This window comes from Lissotriton helveticus, chromosome 7 (genome assembly GCF_964261635.1).
Source record: "Lissotriton helveticus chromosome 7, aLisHel1.1, whole genome shotgun sequence".
Lineage (NCBI taxonomy): Eukaryota > Metazoa > Chordata > Amphibia > Caudata > Salamandridae > Lissotriton > Lissotriton helveticus.
In genome coordinates this window covers 1,674,182,351-1,674,209,216 of record NC_136068.1, presented here as the reverse complement: position 1 = coordinate 1,674,209,216, position 26,866 = coordinate 1,674,182,351, and positions in this window count along the sequence as shown.

Here is a 26,866-nt window from a genome sequence, read left to right as displayed (position 1 = left end):
CTGAGTCTTCTGCATCCGTTCCAAATTTAGGTGCATCCTTGATCCACAGCAACATATGTATATGAGAAGCACCTCTTGCTTGGTACTCCTTCCTCCAGAAGAAATCCAACACCTCTCCAAGAGGTGGATTCTTCTTATTCATGATGAAAGACATCATACCTTCAAATCTATGATTGAAGTACCTACATACATTGACTGGATCAAAAGAGCACAGTTCTCCGGGTGTCTTGAATTCGATGTTTTCTACGTTAGCATTTGCCTCTCGTAGAAATTCAAGTAAGTCTTCCCAGCCATACTCAGCACAGCTCAAAGTGAGGAACCATGTGGGAGTTCCTAAGTTCCTCAGCATACATTTTAAATCACCATGACGACGGTACCAGTACTCATTAGTACCACGCTGACACGCCATGAGATTAATCAGGTGAGAATCCAAAATACTGTCTTGGACATTGACTTTATCCATAAAGTCACTTGCCGAGATGTTTTGCATGTGTATACGAACTCGCCCCTCTGAGAACCCCACCCAGCAGACCCTGCAGCAGAAAAACACCATGGTTCACCGACGAACTCAAGAGCTCCAAGAAGAACTGTCGAGCCCTCGAGAAAGTCTGGAGAAGGGAACCAACTACGGACAACATGACCACCCTCAAGCTCGCCACCCGGAAACACCACCAACTGATCCGCGCCACCAAGAAAAATACATACAAGGACCGACTAGACAACAACGCACACAACTGCAAGGAACTCTTCAACATCGTGAAAGAGCTCTCCAACCCCAATGCCGGAAACAATGACATCACCCCGTCGCAAGACCTCTGCAACTCCCTCGCGTCCTACTTCCACAACAAGATCACGGACATACACAACAGCTTCAGCAACCAACCAACGCAAGCCACAACCGCAAACACGCCACCCACCACCACCCTCCGCACCTGGACTCCGATCAGCACCGAAGACATCATCCGCACAATGAACTCCATCCATTCCGGATCTCCGACTGACCCCTGCCCTCACCACGTCTTCAACAAGGCCGACGCTGTCATCGCACCCCACCTGCGGGACATCATCAACACCTCCTTCGACACCGCCACCTTCCCTGAGAGCTGGAAGCACGCCGAACTCAGCGCTCTTCTCAAGAAACCCACAGCAGACCCCACCGACCTCAAGAACAACCGTCCCATCTCGCTCCTCCCGTTCCCGGCCAAAGTCATCGAGAAGACCGTCAACAAACAGCTGGCCGCCTTCCTCGAGACGAATGGATCCCTCGACCCCTCACAGTCGGGCTTCCGAGCCAACCACAGCACCGAGACCGCCCTCATCGCTGCCACCGATGACCTTCGAACTCTGATGGACAACGGAGAAACAGCGGCCCTCATCCTCCTGGACCTCTCCGCGGCTTTCGACACTGTCTGCCACCGCACCCTAGTACAGCGCCTCGGCAACATCGGAATCCAGGACAAGGCACTGGAATGGATCACCTCCTTCCTCGACGGAAGAACACAGAGAGTCCGCCTACCACCGTACAAGTCAGAGGCCACCAAAGTCATCTGCGGCGTCCCTCAAGGATCCTCACTGAGCCCCACCCTCTTCAACGTCTACATGAGCCCCCTCGCAGCCATCGTACGCCAACACAACCTCAACATAATCTCCTACGCCGATGACACCCAGCTGATCCTCTCCCTGACCAACGACCCCGCCACCGCCAGAGCCAACCTGCACGAAGGGATGAGAGATGTAGCCGAATGGATGACGACCAGCCGCCTGAAACTGAACTCGGACAAGACGGAGGTCCTCATCCTGGGCTCCTCGCCCTCCGCCTGGGACGACTCCTGGTGGCCCCCCGCCCTGGGCACCGCACCCAAACCAACGGACCACGCACGCAACCTGGGCTTCATCCTGGACTCCTCCCTCTCCATGACCAGACAAGTAAACGCCGTCTCCTCGTCTTGCTTCAACATCCTGCGCATGCTACGTAAGATCTTCCGGTGGATCCCCACCGAGATGAGGCAGACGGTCACCCAGGCCCTCGTCACCAGCCGACTGGACTACGGCAACGCCCTCTACGCCGGAACCACCGCCAAGCTCCAGAAGAGACTCCAGCGGATCCAGAACGCCTCGGCCAGACTCATCCTCGACATCCCCCGACGCAGCCACATCTCCGGACACCTGAGAGATCTGCACTGGCTCCCGATCAACAAGAGAATCACCTTCCGTCTCCTCACCCACGCGCACAAAGCCCTACACGACCAAGGCCCGAGCTACCTCAACAACCGGATCAACTTCTACACTCCCAAGCGCCTCCTCAGATCAACCAACCACGCCCTCGCCGCCGTCCCCCGCATCCGAAGAGCGACAACAGGAGGAAGGTCCTTCTCCTACCTGGCCGCCAAGACCTGGAACTCACTCCCGACCGACCTGCGCCTGACCCAAGACCACCTCTCCTTCAGGAAGAAGCTCAAGACCTGGCTGTTCGAGCAGTAACGGCACCCCCCCCCCACCCAGCGCCTTGAGACCCTACGTGTGAGTAGTGCGCTCTATAAATGACCTGATTGATTGATTGATTGATATACCACTTTTCAAGATGTGGTTCACTGCATATGACAGTCCAGACAGATCGCTTTCAAACAGGAGATGAAACAAATAAGGAATGCATTGTCGAAACCTAGGATCTCCTGCATACAATCGCAAAGTCCAGTATTCAGAAGCAGGAATTTGATGAGGTCGCTCATCATATCTTCCTCCCTGACCTGTTGGAAAGAGCTGTGGGAAACACCGAGCTTCCAAACTTTCCTCCCAAACACTAATGGGACTCCCTTTCGCTTGTTTCATTTGAAACAACTCAATAGCATTCCCCATGACTTCCTTGGAATGCAAAGGATGAACACTATAATGTTCATATATTTCTTCACTAGTACAGGGTTCTACTTTCTCAATTTGACCAGCACACAAATCGCTATCCTCTTCCTCACTTACTTCCTCTTCTGCAACATATACATTTTTATAGTATTTATTATATTTTTTCAAATACAATGTTGCCCTTTTGACTTTCCTAACATCTACTAAATCTTGCCATATTTTCTTATTCTTTGTCGGAACCCCATTAACTAAGATAACAAGAGGTTCCTCTTCCACTTTTTCTACTCCAATTGTGTTAATGTTTTTCTTCAAATCTAGAGGCAAATAAACAACTCTTCCCTTTAATCCTCTCTGTAAATCTGATGGAGGCAATTTCCCTGTCTTTGGCTCCATTCTTACAATAGCCTGAAAGGGATGGATACTTTGAATCAAAATAGATTCATAAGTATTTAAATCCTTCAATTCAGAAGGAATCTCAACCAATTCCAGATTATTATGAACTGCTCTAGCAGGCATCTGGTTTTGATTTAATTTGTTACAACAATAAGTACACACACGTTGATCCAATCCCAAATCATAACAATTTTCTACCATCAAGTATGTTGTAAAATCCTTCCATTCACTATTATTTTCCCTTTCACTTTTTCCATATAAATCCACTAACTTAGTCTGATTCTTATAATAAGTGCGTCGACAACACACACAAGTGAAATTTGGCCTCTCACTTGATTTCACCTCAAACGTCGCAATTTCCCTCTGGAAATTATCTGTACTGGAAACCTGTACACTATCTTCCACATTACTCTCTTCTTCTTGGTCAATTTCAACATTCTCCTCTTTACTTCCAAAGTAACAAAACTCAATTTCTTCACATATATTCTTCACATCTATTTCAGAACCATGCAAAAGAGCAGCGCATAATTGTTTAAGCATAATTGCTGGACTCTTAGCATAATACAACATTCTAACTAATTTCCTCACTTTATTATGATGCACTGCTAGCATCCTGAAATGATGAAAAACACTCTGGCATACTCTCCTGGAAAGACAAGCCAGTGAATGACCATGCAAACCTATCACTTCTCTCACTCTGCAAGGATCTAATTCTTGCAACAACTTCATTTTCTGCTTCAAACTTTTCTTATTAAATGACCGTATAAAATCACAAAGCAAATTGATGGAATCCTGTCGTACACTGCAAATACTACTACACTTCCAGGTGTACACAGGACCCTTAGGACGTCTCCCTAAAACCTCATTACCTAACACCTCTTCTATCTCTGTTGTCACAAGTTTTTCTTTTTCAACTGGACAACCATCTTTCACTTCATAAGCTCGACCACTGGTGTCAACTGCATGCACCAAATCATTATCCTGGAAATAACTCTCCTCATTAAAAAATGCCTCAGAGCTTGAACTATGCATCCATTCTCCAGAAAAAACTTCACAAAAATTACTGCGATTAACTATTCTCTTCCATCTACTAATTCTTTTGAAATCATAAATTGCCTTGTTTAGCTTCCTAATTCTATTGATTGTCAAAATAAATAACTTACGTTTAATTTCAAATGCCTGATCAATAACTTTCTCAACTATTTTTTTTCTCTTATAAAAAACCACTTTCTGTTGACCTTTCTTAATATTTTTTAAGAAATTGCCAATTATCCTGTTGCGGAACATTCGTTTACGAATGTCCCTAAACTGTTGTTTCCTTCTACTTTCATGCATAGAGTTATCTCTTACTCTAGCAGTAACATTTTTCATAGGCCTTTCCTTACCGTTTGAATTGCTTCTCCTTTTCTGGACTGAAACATTTTCTGTAGTAATATTTTTTTTACTACAGATATTTCTTATGAATGTTTTTCTACTCTTACCCGGTGCTTTCTTGGTGACTTGACAAATCTTTTTGTTAGAGGACTGCTGCTTTTTTTCATTCACCTGCTGTCTTTGACGTTTTGCAGCCTTTCTCACTCTTTCTTTGGTTGGCATGCTGAAATCTTGAAATGATCTGCAGTTGAATCTGTGGTAAAATATAATAAAAAATGTTATTAACCACTATTACCCAACAGTAAATTAATAACAGTCATCAAAAACTTAACACATTACTTAACATTTTTACATAGAACATTTTTTTGTACATGGCAAATTTAGAATACAGAAATAGCAGAAAAGAAATGGAATTTATATTCATTTTACCTGTGCTGTTTTATATATGAATCTGATCTAATTTTATGACCATATTTTAATATTTTATTGAAGACACTACACATAACCTGTTTTTGAAGGTGTCTTTATTTTTAAATTAAACGGTTTACATATTTACTTTTTATTTATTATAAATTTATAAAATAAATGTTTATAGTTCCATAGGCTCAAGCACGTCAGCTTCCCATCCTATGTCATACAATTCTGACAAATCTGCATCCTCATCACATTCTTCTTCATCCTCGGGATTGAAATCATCCAAGGGATCAACATCCACTGATGTTTCAATTACGAGTTCAATGATGAGGTCGAAATCAACTGATTGCTGATTGTCGCACATGTTGATGTTGTCTTTATCTTTAAAGAAAGATAACAACAATGAGATGTTGCAGAGTAAGAGACAAATCTCAGAGATTATAATAGTAAAATTGTTTAACAAGAGTAACATTTTGCAGCTATTATTTAACCATGTCCAACGATGCTGAGGAGGCAGCCGCGGGCCGTGGAGGGAGTTACGGTGGAGCAGGGAGGCGGGTAAGGGGAGGGGCAGGGTGGAGGGACCTAAAAACTGGCATATGAATAATTGCAGGTAAGTACACAATTTAATTATTCAAACGAATTTCGTAGCCCGCACAGCATCGCAAAATGCTCCTGCCCCACCGTAACTCCCTCCACGGCCCGCGGCTGTGAGGAGGTGAAGCCTATCTCCAATTTTTCACTGAACAGGACTCATCTCTTCTTAACCTTGGATAAACCTCACCGACTCTGTGTCCCCTGCACATAATTAAATGTAAAGGGGCAGATTTATATTAACTAGCACATCCCCAGGGATGCACCAGTTAACGTGCACCGCTGCTCTGCCACCCACGGTGTGCCGCATTTACAATCAGATAGGACAAAGCTGCATCAAAACCCTGCGCCTGCTTGAAGCAGGCATAGATCTTGACGCAGGTAGGCTGAAAGCTAAAGCAACAACTAAGTGTCGTGTGCAGAAGTTGCAAATATGGAAAAATGGCGTTTAAACCAGTAATGAGCCCATGCTAACTTAACACAGTGTAAAGATATCCAGGATCTACATCAGTTTGGGGTTCACGAACCTGGCAGGTACAAGGCACTGAGGCTTTGCACCGTGCATGTCTCATCCCAAATCATATGTTGTATGTGAATGAAACAATTTCCCAGACCAAATGCTTTGGATTGGCTACTTCTAAAAAATTAAACACCCCTACTATCCCGGAGTTAGAGGAATATGATGGTTGGAGTAATTTTACTCGGTTGTCCAGTAAAGATTTACAGGCCCTACTCCGTAATTCTTCCTTTAACATTTCCAGTATAAATCCAAAAGGTTGGCTGCTTTGGCAACGTGCCTTATCCACGGTTTAATAACGCTGCCTTTTGCTTTATATAAGTTTTCAAATTGTATGAAATATATACCAATAGGTCGTTATGAACCTTTAGGTAGTGGTTTTCTTCATGAGGTCTGGTCGCTTCCATACACATACAGATTTTCAAAGATGATCAAGAAGTTTATCTGAATGGAGAGGAATGCACTGAGACGCCAGATCATTCACTAATGTGTAGGCACATACAGTTACACGGTTCATGCAACAAACACCGACCAAATATGGCTTGCGTGTTGCAAGGCACGCCAGTTCCTGCTATCATCCCCACGTTCAAGTTGTTGGAAAATGGTAGTTATTTGATGCTCAATAATGAAGATTGTTCTGGGTTAATTAAAAGTATTCCTTTTATCGTAACAGTAAGTGAACGGGTTATTTGCTGCAGAAATGTTCTATTTCCTCCCACACATGAACATAGGGAGTTTTCAATCTGGCCACAAATACCAACCTTGGGAGCAGATTTCAATGGCATGGCAAGAATAAGAGCTCTTTTGTCTCAGAGAGAGGTGGCCTTGAGTTCGGCCCGTGAAACTTTCGTGCTTCACATAGCGAACACCCGTACAGAGGTGCAGACCCTTTTAAATACTGATTCGCCTTTGCATTTCAGCGAGATGGTTCGGACTATCTTTAACGCGTCCTCCACAAAGGGCCTGGCGCACTTTTTTAAAGTTGTTACCAGTGGTCTCGTGACTTCATTTGAGAAAATCTTTGGAGTCATCACTGCTTTCTTTCATTCTATTTTTTCCACTGTGCTTGGTGGATTCCCATTTTTACTTGCATTACCAGCGGACGCTCTTGTGCTTTTTTACATTTTTAAATATGGATGTCCCTCCTGTGCAAGCTCCCGCCCTGCAGCTGCTGACGCTGTTCCGCAATCGCATGCTTGAATATTATGGCACAATGCCGTTGGCGATATTAAGCACGGCATATGGATTATCTTTTCGATTCTCCTACTTCACCTGTGTCCAGCCTGTATTTCACTGCCTGACCTGTGATTTCGATTGGGCCATTGATTTGTGTCTCTGCGGACCAGTTTCTCCTGACGTCGACTTTAATCAGCTGATGAGTCCTATCATTACTCACGAGTTGGTTTGTCCTGGCGAAAGGATTATGGCTGTGGCATTGATGCATGGACTAATTGGTCCCTGGAATTTACTGGCGGCAACACAGTCTTTCTTGGAACAGAGCTTTCTTGAAAACCCACCGAGCTGTCCTCTGATGGTGATAGAGGATCCGGTGCTGGGAGAGCACGTATGTTCTTTTCCGCTTTTAAATTGGATGGCTGAACTCTTTTCGGATGAAGACGGTGACTTCCTATTGGAGGCTGTTGCAGCTTATTTTGCATACGCAGTTATGTCATAGACCTTTTTCATGTTTGATATGCTGAGTACTAGCATTTCATTGACAATTCATTGACTTATTTGTCAAGTTTTTATTATTTAGCTTGCCTATTGGCTTAAGCCTCGATAAAGTAGTTGGCTGTTTTATTTTTCTTTAGCATTACATTTTCCTAGTTTTTAATGTTTTACCTTGCGGACCGTCCACATATAAAGTTGCAATCTGGTCTCATGAGATGGCACTTCTATTATCTTATTCAGTTCGTTTCCGGATCATGGGGAGGTGTCATCTAGATCCTGGATATCTTTACACCGTGTTAAGTTAGCATGGGCTCATTACCGGTTTAAACGCCATTTTTCCTTTTTTGCAACTTCTGCACACGACACTTAGTTGTTGCTTTAGCTTTCAACCTAGTAGTTCATAGTGGTTTACATGAGAATAATATGTTATTGCTCTACTATCTGCTTTGCTTGTTAAACTATATCTGTACAGCGAGTGCTGAAGTTTCAAGAACAACACGATACAGAATTGTTATGAGGTCTGATCTCCACGACTTCATACTCATAACATAAGTGCAGCTTCTGCCAATTCTGGGCATGAGGCGGGTTTTATATTGCTTTGCCGAACACACATACACAACACTTGATGCGGTTCACATGAAGAGAGAGCTGGTGTATGCTGATGTGATTCCTTCAAATCTAAGACACTAAAGTATGGGCACGCCCTAAACCAACACAAAGAGACCTTCTTAGCAAATAATATAATATGTGTATTAGGGAGGGTGAGATATAAGCAGCCGCGGGCCGTGGAGGGAGTTACGGTGGGGCAGGGAGGTGGGGAGGGGCAGGGTGGAGCCCTCTCCACCCTGCCCCTCCCCCTCCCCGCCTCCCTGCCCCACCGTAACTCCCTCCACGGCCCGCGGCTGCTTATAAGTGTTGCTAACTCTTATTCATTTACAGCATGTTAACATACTGTCACCATTCGCTTTTTATGTACTAGTAACTATGCTGGTAATTTTGCTACTGATAATATGTGTACTTGTATTATCTAAGATACTACGCCTGAGAAGACGGCATTAGTAAATAAACATTTCAAATACACATGTGTTCTTCTTAACTCCATGTTCTGGTTTCTAATAAATATATAACGACCGAGTGTTCATGAGTTCCACGTATCCTGAGGTACTATAAGTTCATATTCTGGATTGTCTAAACATTGAGAGTTTGTTATATCCAATGTGACACTGTACCTAGCTTGCTAAGGGGTTTTTGATTACTAAGGTGAGTTTTGGGGCACCCTAATTCGCCGAGGTTCCAATCCTCTGTCCACAGTTCTGTGTTAGAACAGAAACCCTGCGACAGGGGCACCCCTGAGCCTTGCTGGAGCTTCATCACACTTGCGATGCGCCACCTTTACGGCACAGATACGTCACGCATCTGTGCTGTTTTTGCCCCATGATGCGCCGCATTGTAAATGCAGCACACCATAGGTGGCGGAACAGCGGCACAGGATGACTAACACATCCCTGGTGATGCGCCAGTCATCATAAATCTATCCCTATGCTTCTTATCTTGTTAGAGATGAACCGCCATATGTATCATCAAAGTTTTTTGCATTTCCTAAATAGCGAACTTTAAGGAATAAATAGCGATTCTTTACCATTCCTAGTTTGCGATGAGCTATTTGCTAATTACAAATTACCCATTCATTTCCATGGAGCAGGAGGCCCATAGGAATGAAGGTGCAATTTGCGATTAGCAATTACCTCATCGCAAATTACGAATTTTTCCGAGGGTGCAGGGGTGTCTCAAGAACACCCTGCTGCACCCCTGAAAAAGAAATTTAGGGGCATATGGCGCACATAAATTTTGAAAACATTCCTTTACCTCAAAAACGATTTTCAACTCATAATTTGAAAACACTGCCCACGGTGAAATGACTTAAAATGTCCTCAAGAAACATGAAAGTGTTTTTTTAAAGCCTTTGCAACTTTTTTGGGTCACTTTTAACATGGCTATGTAACTCAAACAGTCAAAATCTAAATTTACCATGCACAGGTGGGAGCATATTTACAAGGAATTTGCTCCACGGGGAAAGGTCTTTTAATTTAATATTGGAAAAATAACATCAGAGACACTGAAATGCCTTATAAAGAACCATACACCATTATGTCCTTGTCATAAATTTTAAAAGCCTTCATTTTCCCCAAAAACGATTTTCAAGTCATAATTTAAAAACACTCCACATGGGGAAATGACTTAAAATGTCCTTAAGACACATGAATGCGTTTTTGATTGCCTTTGCAGCATGTTTCGGTCACCTTTAACATGCCTATGTAACGCAAACATTCAAAATCTAAATTTGCCATGCACAGGTGGGAGCATATTTACAAGCAATTTGCTCCACAGAGAAACTTCTTACATTGAAATGGGAAAAATAACATCAGAGACTCTCAATTACCTTATAAAGAAGCATACACCATTATGTCCTTGTCATAAATATTAAAACCATTGCTTTTCCTCAAAAACGATTTACAAGTCATAATTTGAAAACACTCCACAGCTCCTATGCGCATAAAAACCCTGTCAGTACTAATACTTCACATTTTCTCCAATTACAATTTCTCAAAGAAACAAAATCTATTTGTAAACACTTGAGACAAACTAACATTTGAAAAACACAACTTTCTTCATAATTTTCTCCTTAAAGCACACTATTTTCTATCCAAATTAAAGAAATCTTTTCTTACCTTAGCAAATACTTTGAGTTTCAAAACAGTCTCAGAAACACACCAATTTGTCTTCAGCAGAGCAAAAGGTATGCACTCCAGAGTCTGCAGCTATCAAAAGCACAGAAATGCTGTAATTCTTCACACATATCTCTCATGTCACCCAATCAAAAGTCTTCCCTCACTTTTTTTCAAATCAAAACCCTTCCCCCCTCTGCCCCCTCTCTGCTTTTTCTGCATAGCAACCACCTCTTGCAAGACCTCTGGTGTTTCCAAGTTCAAACAACAATGTTGCAATTGAACTCTGAACTCTCAGTGCACCTGCATATCCAGTGCATACTTTCATTTAATGATTTTTTCTTCGCCACTCAAAATACATCTTTCAACGAACTCATCCATGCACCCTAACTTTCTGTTTTCAGCAATCAAAATCCACCAATCACTCTTACTGCTTCATTAACACAGAAACTCCTCAGTTTTGTTCATTTTACACTCTCATTTTTTCAACTGCCATTTCATTGCCACACTTCATCTGACTGCAGGAGAACCTTCTCTCGCCATGTTTTCTGTCTGGATTGTTGGACATAGTTACATCTATTGGGCTCAAAGGTACGCTGAAAACAGGAATTTACCTAACCTCAATTTACAAGATGTGGAAATTAAGTGGTTTGGCCACAGAGGATTAAAATGTCACCAATTGATACCATTGGTGAAAACCTTTATGCATTTGCCAAAACCTGACCTGTTAATTGTGCACTGTGGAGGTAATGATTTGGGCATTTTGACTGGGGTAGGTCTGGAAATACTTTTAAAGGACACCTTTGAGCAATTGATGGCACTTTTTCCTCAGACTGCCTTGGTATATTCAAATATATGCCAAAGACAAAAATGGAGGTGGTCGAACCAATTTTGTCCACAAATTGAGAAATCGAGGAAGCATGTAAACAAATCTGTTTCAGCTTACATGAGAGACCATGGAATGGGCTCCCTGTACAACAATAACTTGCGTTACTACATGCAAGATATCTACAGAGGAGATGGAGTTCACTTCTCAGATGAGGGCAACAGAATTTTCACTCTGAATTTAAGACTGTGCATTGGTACCTACTTATAAGTACCTAAATGTACCATAAACCCAAAAGCTCTTCTCAGAGCTACCCTACATCTGATCACTCACAATTATTATTTTACTCTAACTTTTTTCACTAATTTTCAAGAAAGTACGCTCCCCAGAACGCTTCCCGGTTCGCGAACCGGGCGCACTCCACGCAAAAAAACTAAAAAAACGATATTTTTTTTTTTTGCCCTGCGAGACCCTTTTAAAGCCTCCACATCAAACCTAGGGGGTCAGGGAGGATCTACTATGCCCCCTTATGGTCATTTGCCCCTTCGCTTTGGCCTCCTCTTGTCTCTCGATCCTACCGCCAGTAGGTAATATATATATATATATATATATTCACTGAAAAAACCATAGGTTATAGACCATATATAGTTAGGGATTAGCATTTAAAAAACCTTATTTTACTCACACAAAACCATTGAAATTCCATATATAGTTAGTTGCACTAACTATATATTGCGCACCCGCAATCCACTGCTGATGATGTCACATATTACATCATTCATGACATGGTCAGTGACATCACTGATGACATCACTGATGACATCTCAAATGACATCACTGATGACATCTCACTTGACATCAATGATCACATCACTGATGATATCATTCATGTGACAATACAATGCATCTCCTCACATTTTAATATAACCTCTGTTTCACCCAGTGTTAAAAACAGAGTATAATTTTTGAAACCATTGACACACCAATACTAGTTACTACATACGTACTCACTGATTCCTACGTCTACACACACATTCACTCATTCACCCATACAATCATTCATACATACAATCACTCATGTTTACAACACAATCATATGCACTCATACACCTATACAGACACTCACACTCTGCCACTCATCCATGGAGTTACTCACACACCTAGTCAGTCCTGTAAAGAATCAATCACACTTCCATTTTCTACTCTATACAGTTAAACATAGAGCACCTTACGTTTTCAACCATATACTAACACATACTTACTCTCTTATACAATCATTGATACAAGTACACATTGATCTGTACAGAGTCACACACCTCCCATCCAGCCACACACACACTCAGTCTCCCATGCAAATACTTGGGCAATCAATCAATAACCCATATAGTTACTCATATAGCTACTGATCAACACATGCAGCAGTTTACAGAACAACAGACATAATGATGCACAAATTAAGACAGTTTAGTCACTAACCCATGCACTCAGTGAGACACATTTAATCACTCACTCATACATTCAGTCATGCACCTACTAAATCCTTCGTCCAGACACTTATACATCCACTCATTCTTCAATATGTAAGACATATTTTAACTTTACAGAAACATAGTCACTGGATGTTGTCATCAGTGATGTCATCAGTGATGTCATTTGAGATGTCATCAGTGATGTCATCAGTGATGTCACTGACCATGTCATGAATGATGTAATATGTGACATCATCAGCAGTGGATTGCGGGTGCGCAATATATAGTTAGTGCAACTAACTATATATGGAATTTCAATGGTTTTGTGTGAGTAAAATAAGGTTTTTTAAATGCTAATCCCTAACTATATATGGTCTATAACCTATGGTTTTTTCAGTGAATTTTTAAGGTTTTGTAAATGCTAATTCCTAACTATATATGGTCTATAACCTATGGTTTTTTCAGTGAATTTCATTGGTTTTTTAATAGCTAATATCAAAACCTTTACAATGTATTATTCTTTAAAAAGAAAAATATTTTTTACATGTTTTTTATACAATTTTTTTTTTATTTTTTTTTGTTTCGCTCCCAGTACGCGTACCGGTTAGCTTCCCGTTAGCTCAATCCGGAGGCGCGACCCGGTACGCGAACTGGTAAACGTTCCTTTACCGCACCTCTCGCGTTACAAAACAACATCGCGACGCTTCGCGTCAGCATGACGTTTCGCGTTCTCGCGTAATACGTCATATTACGTACTACGTTAGCGTACCCGGAAGCGCACCGGTACGCGAACCGGAAGCGATCCGCGGCGCGGCGCCGACCGCGTAATGTAAACATAGCAGGTCATGTGACTCGATAATAACACTTTTCATTGGTTCATTTCACTTTTGGTTTCCTAATGATGTAATACAAGGTCATGTGATCTAAAATGGACACTTTTCATTGGTTTAGAACTTTTGTTTTTCCCAAATGATGAAAACCCCTCCTTCTTTCATCACTCTGACTTTCATCTTGGTGAGAGAAAGACCCTTTATTGAGACTTTGTGATGGCTTCATTAGTAGCTTCAGCTGGTGCTAGCCCACCACCTCCACCAAATCCAAGAAAGAGAGGACCACCTGCAGAAGTAATTCTGCAAGAAGAGGAAGAACAGGAAGAGGAGGAAGAGGAGGAAGAGCATGAGTTTTTGCCAGAGGAGCCCAGGAGGTACAATCGACAGGAGAATTATATCTGGCAATTCTACAGAATTCCTGAGGGGCAAAAGAAAGTGAATGCTCGTTACGTGTTTTGCCGCATATGCGGTGACAGATTGTCAAGGGGCACCGATAAAAAATATAGTTATGGGAATCATACTATGCATCGGCATATGAGTAGGTGGCACCCAAATAACTATAGTGCTGCCCAGCTACGTGACCAACAACAACATCCCCTCCAAATGGCAAGAAGATCGGTGGTTCCAGAGGTGTCGGGACCAGAGGCGAGGGAGGTCATTCCAAACATCCAAATGTTGTTTGGTCACGTAAAACAAGTGTGCGTGGAATGTGGCGCTTTCATCTGCTACAGAGAAAGTAGCATCACTTTGATTTTGCGAGCAATTCAAAATCATATTAATGTTTGCACAAAACGCACCAAAAAATAAATTCTTTTTTTTTTTTTGCTCCTGTTGAGCCCTTTATAATGGATCGTTTTTGTTTCCCCCCCCCCCAAAAAAACCAAAAAAATTTTAAAAACGTTCAGAAAATACAAAAAAAGTAAAAAAATGTTCAAAAAATACTAAAAAAAATATAAAACAACAAAAACATAAAAAAAAAAGTTCTTTTCAGAACTAACTCCCCATTATAAAAAAATTGGTAGAAAATTTGGAACTCTGCCAACCTGTATTTCTCTTAGTTCGCTCCCGGAGCGCTACCCGGTACGCGTACCGGAAGCTAACCAAAAAAATATTTTTTAAAAAAGAACAGTAACTATAAGGGAAGGAAATACACAGTTATGTTAAAAGAAAGACAGCTCTAGGGAGTAAAATAAGGATACTGTTACCTACAATCCACTGTTGATGATTTCACATATTACATCATTCATGACATGGTCAGTAACATCAACAGCAGTGGATTGTAGGTAACAGTATCGTTAGTTTACTCCCTTTAGCTGTCTTTCTTTTAACATAACTGTCTATTTCCTTCCCTTATAGTTACTGTTCTTTTTTAAAAAACATTTTTTTGATCAGTCATAAACAGTGACATTAATAGAAACAGAGAGAGTGAACAAGAGTGAAGAACTATGGTCCTCCTGAGCCACCCTCAGAAAACCAAGGGGGTCAAGATACATCTACCGTGCCCCCTTCTACCTATTCTGAACATTATTTGCCCTCCATCTTGTATCTTGATTCGAACGAAACACAAAATGGTGGACTGCCATAACGCTGCTGGTTTGCGAACCGGGCAACTTCCCAGGAAGCGGTCCCCAAAAAAAAAAAGTTGGGAAAGTAATTCACAGACACTAAGAGTAATAGAGATGGAGTGAGTGAACAAGACTGAGGAACTATGAGAACAGAGGGACTGAGAAAAAGAGTGGAAGGAGTTGAGTAAATAGGTAATAGAGAAAGGAATGAGGAAAGTAGCAAAGGCAGGAAACTGAGGATTAAAGAAGTGAAGCAGTGGATCTAATAGTAGGTGAATGTGATAGAAATGTAACGAAAAGAGTACAACTATTTACCTTGTAATTGCTGTTAAATTAATCACATTTTATTTCTATACTTTCAATCTGTGAAAGAGAGAACCAACATTTAAAAAAAAATTAAAATATGTATTTAAAAATTACAAAAGACAAGGGAAAATATTGAAGGACAAATAGTTTTTCAACAACTTTGACACTGACAGAAGCTTCTGCTTCTCCAGGTCCTCTACACAATGCTAAAGATATACATTTTAAACTAACAGTATCTTGATGCAGATGAAGTGAGGACTATCTTAAAACATGGTGCATCTTTTGCATTGCTCTTGTTTCAGAAAAGTGTCGCTTCAGTATGCCAATAACATGTCTCCTATCCAGAGATTTGTTTGAGGTGAGGCCTACTCAGAGTTCAAGATGAGATTTACACTTGTTGAAGTGTACAGAGGAGATAATATCTGTGAAAGTCTACTAATGAAGTGAGTCATGTCCACTGCACTCTTCAACAAAGTAGAAACCTCCTATGTTTCCCTGGACAGACCTAAACTTGATCTGCACAATGTGATACGTAATGATAGGAAACTCAAGTGTTGTAATTGAAATATGTGCAATTTATTTTGCTCATTTCACAATCACATCACTTGTGTTTCCTTTGCTTAGGTATCTCATTGTGCAGATGTAGTCCAGCATATGAAAGATTACGTAGAAGTGCAGCACTGCATACAATAAATTTAACACTTACAGAAAACTCACCTTCTCCATGCCTCCTACACAGTTCTACATATACATCATAAATGCAAACAGTACAGAATTAATTATACATGTTAAATGGTTTATTTTTGCTGTTCTCAGAATGTATCAAAATTCACTAAAAACAGTGACTTGAAGGTATTCATCATGTAACAGCGGGGAAAAAAAAACACAATCAAAATGATTGTGTTTAAAAAACCCATACAACATCAGAAAATAAAATTCAGAACTCCTTAAAGTTAACTTACTTTCCATGACGTCCAAGGATGTCCTATGAACAACTTACACTCTTTTGTGCTGTTATTACTTTCAGCCCGCCACTTTCTGAAAGAAAACCTCCATCGTTTTTAAAAACACGTTACATGCAATAAATGACTTCTTGCTCTCTACCACTATTTTCCACAAGGCCAAATCTAGTCAGAGATATTTATAACTCTTGGATTTCTTGTAAGCCAATCCCATCATTTGGCATTTCCGCAACTTTCAGAATTAAAATGTTGAAGATCATTTTCACAATCCTGGAATAGTAATATCTTCCCCTTCTTGGTCAGTCATGTTCTACATTTCCTATGACACTGATACTGCTTAATATGAAGCAGACTTACACTACCTCTATGAGTACTACAATTATTTAATTCTCTACATCACTTTTAATCACAAAGCAATGTAAAACAGTAGACAGCATTGCAGACTTACATTCCCTCTACTCCATGTTTTGATTGGCTGCTTCAATTAGCTTATGAAAAGAAACAATTTTTCTGAACTCATTTAAAGTGCACATACATCTCCATGATGTCCAATCCTTTGATTAAAAGTTATGTCTCTGAACTACACTTATCCTCAAGGCCAAATTGTGTAGGAGCCATTAGAACTTCTTGAAATTCCACAGATCATATCCCGAGATTATTTTCCTAAAATTTTGGTTTTAAAAACACCAGGTAAGAGTTTTTAAGGTCATACGGCAATTTTTTTTTGAAAATTAAAACAGAATCATTGCAGAATGACCAGCCATTTCTAGACTTTAAATAAGCTGTGTAATGTCCTGATGATATTGAAGGGCCGTCATGATATATAATTGCTGTAGTTACAAAAGTCCTTCCTGATATTGACAACTGCGAAGCTACAAAATTTTTTATTAAAGTTGTCAATTTTGTTCCATCAGGCCTACATCGTTGGAACATTAAAATGACGTACTGGCCATATTTTCGTATAAATAATGTGGACATCATTTCAGATTTACATTGGCTACACTCCATGCTGTGATTAGCAGCTTTTACTAGCTTATTAAAGGAGACTGATTTACTGTCTGGCAAAGTTAAATATATAAATCTTTCTGAGTCTACACTAGTAGTACTTGATACCATACAGTTCTCGCAGTCATGCTGCCATTGATAAGAAAGCCCAAACAGCTGATCTACATCTACACCTTCAGCATGTAATACATCAAGCATATACATTAAAAACTCCTGACAATCTTGCTGAATATTTTGAGAGAATTGTGTTTGCCCTGAACATCTGTCTAACAGGTTTCGAATTTCAGACACACTTTCTATTTTTGTTCTATCTGTGCTACATTTCTCTAACACAGAATTCAACAAACTGCAAAATCTTTGATCAGAATTGACCACAATCTCTTCTTTTACATTTTTTAGAGAAAACAAAACATTCATTACTACATTAGCATAGCAGTTGACACCAGAACTGTTTTCAAACTGAAAACCAACAACATCTTCAACAGAATCCTCTTTGTTTCTGCTTGTAATTTTAGGTTCATTCACTTTTTGTCTTTTTGCTACAACCTCCCCAGTATTGTTCTCATTTCTTCGTTTCCGGCCTACCAGACGTTTCTCAAACAAAGGAAACTGAGGCAAATGTGGCGCATACTCTCTTCTTAACCTATTGTATTCCTTAACACAATCTAGATCTGCACAAATGTTTCTGACATCACACTCAATCAAGTACAATCCCGATAAAGTTCTAACTCGTGACAATGCCACATATGCCATACCCTCCTTGAACACAGAACTGCCAATATTCACCAATGCAGTGTCTACACTTAAACCTTGCGATTTATGAATTGTCACCGCATATGCCAAGCAAACAGGGAACTGCTTACGGCGAACATATAAGTCTTTTACAAGCAAAAATCTAGCAGAACAACGAGCAATTAGCTGTACTTCCTCAATGCCATCAAATTTAATTTTTAAAAATTCAATTCCATCTCTATTTCTGTATTTCACAAAATCAACAACATTACCCATTGATCCATTTACCAGACCTCTTTCAACATGTAAATTCCTTCTTAAAATTATACGGCAGTTCAAGCACACATTCAGAGTCTTTTCAAAACCTGCAGTTTTAGATATAGTCTTCTCTAATGAATCCAATTTTGATTTCAGATTCTCAGACAAAATAATTGTTGATCCCATATGCTCTACTCTATCAATAGCTTCCACTTTCACAATCTCTTGCTTTTCTAAATGCAACATTTTGTTGTTAAATTTGGCACATTCTGCAAGAGTTGGCATCAAACATATTCCAGATTTCTTATCAGTAATTTTCTGAAAAATATTCTCAGGCACAACATCTTGTTCTGGATATAAATTTGACAGTAATCGTGCATGTAAAGCTTCTTTTCCATGCTCGGTCACTTTTCCAATTCTAACATCTTGTAGAATAGTCTTGTAAACTTCATCCTTTGCCTGACGCATATTTTCATGCAGTTCAGCATAATTGAAGTTTAACCATATATTGACGTTGCCAATGCTGCCTAGGCACTTCCTGGTATCTTCATGCGTGAGCATTTTGAACACAGGTTGCCCTTTCACTGGTGTCAGCTGCAGAAGATCTCCGAAAACAATGATGTGTTTGCCACCAAATAACACATCATACTCTGTTTTGAGAACTTCTTGCATCCTCAAATGCACAAAGGCAAGCATGACATTGGAAACCATGCTTACTTCGTCAATGATAAGAAGTTTCATTTTCCTCAAGATTCTTGAAACTTCAAAACAAGCATCTCCAGATAGCTTGTGATATTCTAATTTGTTGTCATGCTCCACTGGCAGCATCAGTAAACGATGTAAAGTAATCCCTTTAATATTATGTGCTGCCAGTCCAGTTGGAGCAGTGACAACACAAGACAGCGATGACTCTGTCCTTTCCTGCAAATAGCATGAAATTGCTTTAATGAGGAAACTTTTTCCAGTTCCCGCTTCTCCACTCACGTACAGTCGGACAGGCTTCAACGACGTACATGAGCACTCTTTCTTATCATGACTTAATCCATGATCAATTTGCATGGTAACTTCGTCATATATTTTCCTCTGCTCAACGTTGAGTTGCCTTTCCAACTCTTCTAAGTTAACCGCATCCTCTTGAGCATGTGCCATGGCTCTTTCCACCTCATTCATAGCAGTGGCAGCTTCATTTTCAATAAGAGGTCCTCCTAGTGGATCCTGACTCAATGAAGCAGAACTCTGACTGTCCTGAGAACTGTCTCTGGCAATCTCGGCTGCAATCGTTGCTTCCTGCTCAATTTCCGCATTCAACATTTCTACATATTTGGGAAAAGCAGGACATTCTATGGTCTCCTTGGCGGCATTGAAAGAGTCTTCATAACAGAGGAAATCTCCAAGCAGTTCCTCTTCTGCACGCCAAGGCTTGAAAAGTTGCAAAAGTGCTAAATAGAAAAACTCCTTTTTTTCAGGAGATTCGCCACTCAATTTTCGATGGTTTATCAAGTGGCATTTTCTTTGCTTCACCAGACATCCCTCACTTCCTATTACAGCATACACTCCTTTCTCAGTATCTTCTTTGATGTTCCTCTTGAACATGTAATTTTGCAGAACCTCATACAGACAAACATTCTCTAGGTGACTGCTTCGATTTGGATAATATGTATCCAACATGTTTGTCTTCAAAATGTCGGTACTGTTTGGCTCCTTTTCCGCCAAATACTCAATTTCCCGCACAGGTTTGAGAACTCGATTACGCGTTGCAGCAAGACCAAGACTCGCCCAAACGATACTCCTGGACTTGGCATAGAGACTTGCTGAAGACAACCGGTCAGAACATTCGTACGCTCCGATTTCTCGATGCGACAACATCTTCAGACTGAAACTGTACAACTTCTTGCTGAGGCTCTTTTCATGGCAAATGTCCTCCCACATATCCTTCAATTCTGTCTTCTCTTTTTTGGTGATGTAAGACGTCACATACCGAGCCACAGCCATACAGTTATCAGCCACAAACTGTATATCCATGTTAGCATTCCACATGGACAAAATCACCGGGTTGTAGTCGTTGATGTACTTGGACTCTTCGTTCCTCTTCAAATTGTAAGTGTTTTTAGGTGATTTCTTCATGACATTGTGTCGCAGCGAAGACATCAAACTGTTTACTCTTCCTTTAGAAATCACCGGTCGTGGAAAGCCGAAACGACATTTAGTGTAGAACTTGTCCTTGTTTCGGAATTTACGACGGCAGTACTTTCCACATCGATGGCTTTGGAAACGCAGAACTTTTTCTCTTAGGCTTTTCTTCTCCTTTGCGTTTGGAACAGCACACGTAGAATACTGTTGGATGAAACTCATCACTGAGTCATCTGGATCCGTTCCAAATTTAGGTGCATCCTTGATCCACAGCAACATATGTATATGAGGAGCACCTCTTGCTTGGTACTCCTTTCTCCAGAAGAAATCCAACACCTCTCCAAGAGGTGGATTCTTCTTATTCATGATGAAAGACATCATAGCTTCAAATCTATGATTGAAGTACCTACATACATTGACTGGATCCAAAGAGCACAGTTCTCCGGGTGTCTTGAATTCGATGTTTTCTACGTTAGCATTTGCCTCTCGTAGAAATTCAAGTAAGTCTTCCCAGCCATACTCGGCACAGCTCAGAGTGAGGAACCATGTGGGAGTACCTAAGTTCCTCAGCATACATTTTAAATCACCATGACGACGGTACCAGTACTCATTAGTACCACGCTGACACGCCATGAGATTAATCAGGTGAGAATCCAAAATACTATCTTGGACATTCACTTTATCCATAAAATCACTTGCCGAGATGTTTTGCATGTGTATACCACTTTTCAAGATGTGGTTCACTGCATATGACAGTCCAGACAGATCGCTTTCAAACAGGAGATGAAACAAATATGGAATGCATTGTCGAAACCTAGCATCTCCTGCATACAATCGCAAAGTCCGGTATTCAGAAGCAGGAATTTGATGAGGTCGCTCATCATATCTTCCTCCCTGACCTGTTGGAAAAAGCTGTGGGAAACACCGAGCTTCCAAACTTTCCTCCCAAACACTAATGGGACTCCCTTTGGCTTGTTTCATTTGAAACAACTCAATAGCATTCCCCATGACTTCCTTTGAATGCAAAGGATGAACACTATAATGTTCATATATTTCCTCACTAGTAGAGGGTTCTACTTTCTCAATTTGACCAGCACACAAATCGCTATCCTCTTCCTCACTTACTTCCTCTTCTTCAACATATACATTCTTATAGTATTTATTATTTTTTTTCAAATACAATGTTGCCTTTTTAACTTTCCTAACATCTACTAAATCTTGCCATATTTTCTTATTCTTTGTCGGAACCCCATTAACTAAGATAACCAGAGGTTCCTCTTCCACTTTTTCTACTCCAATTGTGTTAATGTTTTTCTTCAAATCTAGAGGCAAATAAACAACTCTTCCCTTTAATCCTCTCTGTAAATCTGATGGAGGCAATTTCCCTGTCTTTGGCTCCATTCTTACAATAGCCTGAAAGGGATGGATACTTTGAATCAAAATAGATTCATAAGTATTTAAATCCTTCAATTCAGAAGGAATCTCAACCAATTCCAGATTATTATGAACTGCTCTAGCAGGCATCTGGTTTTGTTTTAATTTGTTACAACAATAAGTACACACACGTTGATCCAATCCCAAATCAAAACAATTTTCTACCATCAAGTATGTTGCAAAATCCTTCCATTCACTATTATTTTCCCTTTCACTTTTTGCATATAAATCCACTAACTTAGTCTGATTCTTATAATAAGTGCGTCGACAACACACACAAGTGAAATTAGGCCTCTCACTTGATTTCATGTCAAACGTCGCAATTTCCCTCTGGAAATTATCTGTACTGGAAACATGTACAGTATCTTCCAAATGACCCTCTATTTCTTGCTCAATTTCAACATTCTCCTCTTTACTTCCAAAGTAACAAAACTCAATTTCTTCACATATATTCCTCACATCTATTTCAGAACCATGCAGAAGAGCAGCACATAATTGTTTCAGCATAATTGCTGGACTCTTAGCATAATACAACAGTCTAACTAACTTCCTCACTTTGTTATGATGCACTGCTAGCATCCTGAAATGATGAAAAACACTCTGGCATACTCTCCTGGAAAGACAAGCCAGTGAATGACCATGCAAACCTGTCACTTCTCTCACTCTGCAAGGATCTAATTCTTGCAACAACCTCATTTTCTGCTTCAAACTTTTCTTGTTAAATGACCGTACAAAATCACAAAGCAAATTGATAGAATCCTGTCGCACACTGCAAATACTACTACACTTCCAGGTGTACACAGGACCCTTAGCACGTCTTCCTAAAACCTCATTACCTAACAACTCTTCTGCCTCTGTTGTCACAAGTTTTTCTTTTTCAACTGGACAACCATCTTTCACTTCATAAGCACGACCACTGATGTCAACTGCATGCACCAAATCATTATCCTGGAAATAACTCTCTTCATTAAAAAATGCCTCACAGCTTGAACTATGTATCCATTCTCCAGAAAAAACTTCACAAAAATTACTACGATTAACTATTCTCTTCCATCTACTATTTCTTTTGAAATCAAAAATTGCCTTGTTTAGCTTCCTAATTCTATTGATTATCAAAATAAATAACTTACGTTTAATTTCAAAAGCCTGATCAATAACTTTCTCAACTTTTTTTTTTCTCCTATAAAAAACTAATTTCTGTTGACCTTTCTTAATATTTTTTAACAAATTGCCAATTATCCTGTTACGGAACATTCGTTTACGAATCTCCGTAAACTGTTGTTTCCTTCTACTATCATGCACAGATTTATCTCTTGCTCTAGCAGTAACATTTTCATTTGTCCTTTTCTTTCCATTTGATTTACTTGTGTTGTTATGGATTGAAACATTTTCTGTACTAATATTTTTTTTATTAGAAATATTTTTTATGAAATATTTAGAGCTCTTACCCGGTGCTTTCTTCATCGCTTGAGAAATCTTTTTGTTAGAGGACTGCTGCATTTTTTTTTTCTCCTGCTGTCTTTGACGTTTTGCAGCCTTCATCTCTCTTATTTTTGTAGGCATAGTTGAATCTGAGGAAAAATATAATAAAAATGTTAATAAAAAAATATTATCAAACAGTAAATCAGTAATAGTGATCAAAAACATAACACACTACTTGACATTTTAAATAGAAGATTTTTTAGTCCTTGCAAATTTACAATACAGAAGTAGCAGAAAAGAAATGAGATTTATATTTATGTTACCTATGCTATTTTATATGTGAATCTGATCTAATTTTATGAGCATATTTTAATATTTTATTGAAGACACTACACATAACCTGTTTTTGAAGGTGTCTTTATTTTTAAATTAAACGGTTTACCTTTTTACTTTTTATTGATTATAAATTTTAAAAATAAATGTTTATAATTCCAAAGGCTCAAGCAGGTCATCTTCCCATCCTATATCATATAATTCGGACAAATCTGCATCCTCATCACGCTCTTCTTCATCCTCAGGATTTAAATCATCCAATGGATCAACATCCACTGATGTTTCAATTACAAGTTCAATGATGAGGTCAAAATCAACTGATTGCAGATTGTCGCTCATGTTGAGGTTGTCTTTATCTTTAAAGAAAGACAACAACAATGAGATGTTGCAGAGTAAGAGACAAATCTCACAGATTATAATAGTAAAATTATTTAACAAGAGTAACATTTTGCAGCTATTATTTAGCCATGTCCAGCGATGCTGAGCAGGTGAAGCCTATGTCTAATTTTTCACTGAACAGGACTCATCTGTTCTTAACCTTGGATAAGCCTCAACGACTCTGTGTCCCCTGCACATACTCAAATGTTAAAGTGCAGATTTATATTAAATGGCACATCCCCAGGCATGCACCAGTTAATGTGCACCACTGCTTTACCACCCATGGTGTGCCGCATTTACAATCAGATAGGAGAAAGCTGCTTCAAAACCCTGCACCTGCTTGAAGCTGGCATAGGTCTTGACGCAGCATTGTATAGATGGGGCACCCCTGATCCTTGCTGGAGCTGCATCGCACTTACGATACAACTCCAGCAATGCGCCACCTTTACAGCACAGATGCGTCACACATCTGTGCCTTTTTTGCCCCATGCTGCGCCGCATTGTAAATGCAGCACACCATGGGTGGCGGAACAGTGGCGCAGGATGACTGTCACATCCCTGGGGATGCGCCACTCATCATAAATCTATCCCTAAGCTTCTTATCTTGTTACAGATGAACTGCCATATGTATCATCAAAATATTTTACATATTATAAATAGCAAATTTTAAGGAATAAATAGCGATTCTTTACTATTCCTAATTTGCAATGAGCAAATTGCTAATTGCAAATTACCCATTCATTTCCATAGGCTAGGAGGCTCATAGGAATTAATGTTGCAAGTTGTGATTAGCAATTAGCTCATCACAAAATAGGATTTTTTTCAAGCGTGCAGGGGTATCTCAAGAACAACCTGCTGCACCCCTGAAAAAGAAATTTGGGAGCACATGGCACACCTACATGCCCTAATGGCATGTATGGGCGTCATATGGGACCTTTTTTTTTTTAAAAAAAAAATTCTTTTTGAAAAGAATTCGCAAATTACCACAAACTACAAGTTGGTGGTAGTTTCCAAATCCTTAATATCATTTTTTACATATTTTTTTTTTATACATTGCATTTAAGGAATCACAATTTTTGAATTATTGACATTTTAAGTAATTTCCACATGTGCACTGTTTTCTAAATATAATTTGAAAATCGTTTTTGGGGAAAAGTAATGGTTTGCAAATTTATGACAAGGACATAATGGTGTATGCTTCTCTATAAGGCATTTCAGTATCTCTAATGTCATTTTTCCCATATTACATTATAAGACCTTTCCCCATGAAGCACATTCCTTGTAAATATGCTCCCACCAGTGCATTGCAAATTTAGATTTTGACTGTTTCAGACACCTAGCCATGTTGAAAGTGACCCAAAAAAATTGCAAACGTTTAAAAAAAACACATTCATGTGTCTTAATGACATTTTAATTCATTTCCCCATGGACAATGTTTTCTAAGTGGCACAAAAGAGGTATACACCTATCATAAATCTGTCCCTAGAATTATAAATGATTAAATCAGGATGACAATAAGATGTGGCCTATCCAGAGGTTTGTTTAAGGTGAGGCCTACTCAGGATTGCAGATTAAAGTTATGCTTGATGAAGAATACAGAGGAGATAATTTATTGTAAAGGCCTACCAATGAAGTAAGTGATTTCTACTTCATTGCACCAGTCATCATAAATGTATCCATAAGCTTCTTATCTTGTTAGACATCAACCGCCATATGTATCATATAACTATTTTGCATTTCCAAAAAAGCGAATTTTAAGGAATAAATAGCGATTTTTTACCATTCCAAATTTGCGATGAGAAAATTGCTAATTGCAAATTACCCATTCATTTCCATGGGCTAGGAGGCTCATATAAATGAAGGTGCAATTTGCGATTAACAATTTGCTCATCACAAATTAGGAATTTATTCCAAAAGTGCAGGGGTGTCTCAAGAGCACCCTGCTGCAACCCTGAGAAAGAAATTTGGGGGCATATGGCGAACATAAATTTTAACAACATTCCTTTACCTCAAAAACGATTTTCAAATCATAACTTCAAAACACTACACATGGGAAAATTACTTAAATTGTCCTTAAGACACATAAAAGCGTATTTTGATTGGCTTTCCTGCATGGTAGGGTCACTTTAAACATGGCTATGTAACATAAACATTCAAAATCAAAATTTTCAATGTACAGGTGGGAGCATATTTACAAGCAATTTGCGCCACAAAGAAAGGTCTGACATTAAAATGGCAAAAATAACATCAGGGACAGTCAATTGCCTTATAAAGAACCATACACCATTATGTCCTTCTCTTGAATTTAAAAACAATTCCTTTTTCCCAAAAACGATTTTCAGATCATAATTTCAAAAAACTGCACATGAGAAAATGACTTAAAATGTCATTGAAACACATGAAAGCGTTTTTTTATTGGCTTTCCTGCATGGTTGGTTCACTTTTATCATGGCTATGTAACACAAACATTGATAATTAAAATTTTCATGCACATGTAAGAGCATATTTACAAGCAATTTGCGCCACAGAGAAAGGTCTTACAATAAAATGAGAAAAATAACATCAAGGACAGTCAATTGCCTTATAAATAACCATACACCATTATTTCCTTGTCATGATTTTAAAAACAATTCCTTTTCCACAAAAACGATTTTCAAATCATAATTTCTAA